Consider the following 5,069-nt stretch of genomic DNA (forward strand, 5'->3'; position numbering starts at 1 on the left):
TTAATAGAAATGAAAAAAATAATAGTTGTGAAAGTAGTAGGAAAATTACACTTGATAATTAAAATATTACTCATTCACTATAAAAAAATAATGTTTCACAACAAGTGGTTATAAATAAGAATTTTAGTTTATAAATAAATTTGCTATAGGATGTAATTATTTAGCTAATAAAAACATAAAAAAAATTGGAATGCAAATAATTATTTTTAACTGAAGATATTTTTACTTTAAAAATAGTTCATATTTAATTAATTTTTTTCTGATTAACTTAGAATTTTGTATTTTGCTTGTTTCTGGGTTATAATTTTTTATTTCTGTGTTTACTTAAGTAAATAGCAGTATGTTTTCAAGCGATTTATATGAGAATCTTTCAGAAATATAAAAACATTTAACAGGCTTAGTCCTTCTTCTCATATTGATTTTTTTCCATTATTTATTTGTTTGTTTATTTTTCTTATAGTTTCTGTTGTTTTATAGTTGGAGAAAAAAATCTCTAAATACTTTGCTGCAAAATAGTTAAATTAATTTATCTTCTCATTATGTAACATTTTGTCAGGAATAAGTAGCTTAAAATTATATTAAGTCCAAGGCAACATTAACTTACAAATTTGGTAAATAAACAATTTCCTGAATTTCTCCAAATTCTTGGATCACTTTTTATATGGTACTTAAATGTATTACCTTCTTTTAAACGTACAATTATATCAATTAATTAATTAACTTCTTTGCTAGAGTGTAGAGCTTAATGGATAATTGACAGCATATTACATTTTATGCTGTGCCAAGAGATGTTCTGAAAGGCACATTGTAGTAAATTCTATTTATTATTTATTTTTACGTTTCATTAGTACTTCATTTTGATAGTAATATGATTTAATAATTCATAAGCAAAATTTTTTCTCTCCTTTAAAATAATTTCAAGAAGCAGATTTTTTAAAAAGATCATTGATTATTTTAGAATATTTTATTTTTATTTTATCGGGAGAGATGTTTAAGATATTTAAGGCTTTATAGGAAGAAAAATAGATGTACTTCGAGCTAAGAGAAGTGTTGATTTTTTAACTCATTGTTTAAGCACTCAAATTGTGAGATTTTTAATAGAGAAGTTTAAAAGATGCATTGCTTATAGTACAAAAATGTACCTATATTTGTGTACATGCATTGAATAACCAAAACATTAGAGAAAGTATCTTTTAGGTCTTTGAAGTGAAAGACAGCTTTCATTCTTCAAAGTATTTAGGCCATCAGATGCTGGATTACAGCAAGACAAATTGCACATCTTCGCTTACTGTAGCCCTAGTTGCAGCTGAATTTTTTAATTCGATCTTGATATGGACCTGATGTTTTTTTCAACAATATCCCAAATTAAATCACAAAGGTCACTGATTAGTCTGACTTTTAAGTGTTTCTCACTGAATGGTAATAAAAAGTTGAGATGGATTATTACTCTGCTAAAAGAAACCGTTCCTTTCAGAAAGCATATTCTAGCTAGCAACATTTAAGAATACATCCAAACTTAACTATAGAACTGTTTGTCCCTTTTGAGAAAAGGTTTGACATTCATAGTACAGCCAGCGCCACAGTAAAGAGAACTAACTAAATTTTTCAATGTCTGTATATTATCAGACCTTCCCAACAGACTTATACTGGGGGGAAAAGAAAAAAGGTTATTATTTCTTTATTTTATACCTCGTCATATTCTTCGAATATCTCGTTTTAGTGTTCTCAGTTTCAAGCAGAAAAGCAATGCCCTCTAATTTTAGGTCATCATTACTGTAGTCATCATTACTGTAGTCATCATTACTGTAGTATATGAATAAAGTGCCTTTTTTATAAATGTAACATGTGACACACGAAACATATATTCTGCTCATTGACATTACTTGTGGTACTGTAAAACTGTTACTCGGTTAGAAATGTCAGACTACACTTTTTCATTGTGTGGTGATAGCGCATGGATAATTGCCCATTGCCCACTTGGTGCTAGTGTTCGTTGGTGTACTCTCGATATGCCTCATTTGAGAACCCTGCGGTTGTTACTATGCCAAAGGTAAAATGATTTGCGCTGGTAATGCGTATAAAATCATTGAGGTCATCACCGTTTATCGTTTCTGCCGATTGAGCTACGCTGTTCAGAGTCGTTATTCACTTCTTACTGCTGCTTTTTTAACTGCTATTTTCTGATGTTTTGATTTTTTGTTGTATATAATTTAAATACAACACCATATTTTTAATATGTAATTTACACATATTATATGTGAACATACTGTAAGGTTTTAAATCTTAAATATATATTCACTTTTAATTGTATTAAGAAAGAAAAAATACTTTTATATTTATTAAATTTTCATTGTATTTATTACTGAATGCTTGTTAAACTATATATTGTTATAAAAGTGATTTATTTTTATAGGTGTGTTTAAAATATTAACCTGAAATATTAAATGTATATTCAACATTATTTTTCTGTCTTATTTAAAAATTAAATTATATTGGATGACGTAGAAAACCAAGAAAGCTATATAGGGTAAGACATACATTCCTGAATAACGACTTGTGTCTAATGTCGTTAAAGATTTTGAAAATACACTGCATAACTTTTCCTGTAGTAATATTCCAGACTTTACACAGAGGCAAGCAAACAGTTCGATCGAGAGAAGGACAGCATGGTTTTTTTCCATGCGGTACGTAATACCAGTGTGTCCGGGGACTTTCCCCAGAGGCAAAGTTTTAACTACGGCCGGAAAAGTCTTTTCGTGCATCATGTTGCCAGAGCCATCTCAAGATGAAATTATGCTTGTGTCACGATCGTTGGCGGTGCCCCTATTGTTTGCGAGGACACGATATGGAAGGGGACGATTCATATGATTGCTTAATTTCTAAATTAAAGCTGCTAGAAATGATAGAACTATATTCTTCGACAAATGAAGATGCTTTCTTGCATATCTAGGATTCTTAGCGTAGGTTCTCCGGAACTATAGTTATGCGTATATATGCGCCCATACACTCTTAACAGTAGATATGCATTCGCGCTGCTGGTTCCGATAGTTTGCGTAAGAAACGACGAAAATGTAATCGCACAAGATTTCCTAACGGACCGGATTAAGCTATTTACGAGGGCAAGTTGAAAAATAAGTTTCCCTTGTCGACTGTGGTCAGAGTTGGGTATGAAAGTCAAAAAATAGAATGAGACATTAAAGATATGACATGCCTTTATTTTATTATTCTCGTACGAGTACGTTGAGACATTTGTCATATCGTTTGATAAGCTTCAAAAAGTCCTCCAAGAAAAATTCACGCTTTGCATATGGAAGAAGCGTTGAACGGCTATGGGTGAAAGGCGACACAGCAGGAAAACGCGCAAGTCACCGATACACCATTGGGTAGAGGTCGCTGCAAATCAAGCAGATGGCGCTGTTGCAGTGCCTGCGTAAAGCGGAGACCAGCCTCTCATTTGAGCCCCGGTAGGTATGGAGAGAAGGTGCGTTTTGAATTCGTGGTCAAAGGAGGAAGTGAGAGCGGTTATCCGCTATGAATGGGAACGTGGAACAGAAATTCAAAACCGCCTTGTGGAAGTCTATGGGCCAGGTGTGATGTCGAAGCAAATGGTGCGGAGATGGTGTCGCACATTCAGTGATGGACGTCAGCAAGTGGAGGACATACCGAGAGCTGGACGGACGCGCACGGCCACAACAGATGCAAATGTCAGGAAGGTGGATGACATGATTAGAGCGAACCGGCGTATCACCATCGATGAAGTAGCGGAAGAACTTGGAATCTCACATAAGCGAGCTCAAAACATCATCCACGACATTCTTCGATACAAAAAAGTGTCAGCACGATGAGTGCCCCGACAATTGACCTCGACACACAAGGAACAATGCATGGGGGTCAGCCTGGAACATCTCGTGCGTTACCATGAAGATGGCAATGACTTTCTGTTTCGGATTGTGACGGGGTATGAAACGTGGGTCCACCATTTCACGCCAGAATCGAAGGCCGCATCTATGGAGTGGAAACATCCGTCATCACCTGTCCGAAAGAAGTTCAAGACAACTCCCTCTGCAGGTAAAGTGCTCGTCACAGTTTTCTGGGACACCCAAGGAGTTTTGTTGCTGGACTTTTTGGAGGTTGGAACCATCAATGCTACGCGCTACTGTGACACCCTGTCGAAATTGAAAGAGGCGATTCTAAAAAAGCGTCCTGGCGTTCTGCTGTTGGATGACAATGCCAGACCACATTCGGCGACTGCAGCGCAAAACCATATTGCAACTCTTGGTTGGGAGCGCCTACACCATCCGCAATACAGTCCTGATCTCGCACCAAGCGACTTCCATCTGTTTCCGGCTTTGAAGAAAAATCTCGGGCAAAGGCGCTTCGGAAGCAATACTGAAGTGAAACAAGCCGTTCAACGCTTCTTCCATATGCAAAGCCCTGATTTTTTCCTGGAGGGCTTTTTGAAGCTTATCAAGCGATATGACAAATGTCTTAATGTACTTGGTACCTATGTGGAAAAATAAAGGTATGTCATATCTTTAATGTCTCATTCTATTTTTTTACTTTCATACACAACTCTGACCGCAGTCGACAGGGGAAACTTATTTTTCAACTTACCCTCGTATATTCGGCCTGCGGACTGGCTATTGTCCACCTATGTTTTAAGAGAAAGCCTTTCTAGAAATAAACGCATTATCAAGGGGCAGTTTTTGTAAACTTCATCGACTGTGTCTGTATAAAATCCTTAACATACTAGTTCACCACACGTTTTTCTGTTATAAAATTCTACTATAAGCAGTGTTGTAATCTGAAAGATAATTATATAAATCAGCTTTCATACAGCTATAAATTTTAAGCTGCATGAAATGGCAACAGTTCAAAGAAACAGCAGCTTTCAAGATCATGTGGTGATTTAAATACTAAGTGGGCGATGATCTGGACACGCAGTTGGTAAACATCTTTAAACAAAGCAATAACAGCAAGAAAAAAGAGAGAGTTTAAAATAAGAATCCGTTGATTCATCAAATCTTATCATGATTCGATATGGTTTGCAATGTGCTCTTTGAAGTGAA

This window comes from Stegodyphus dumicola, chromosome 8, assembly GCF_044657685.1.
Source record: "Stegodyphus dumicola isolate Sdum_Otavi_A_Nest chromosome 8, ASM4465768v1".
In the NCBI taxonomy this organism is placed as follows: domain Eukaryota; kingdom Metazoa; phylum Arthropoda; class Arachnida; order Araneae; family Eresidae; genus Stegodyphus; species Stegodyphus dumicola.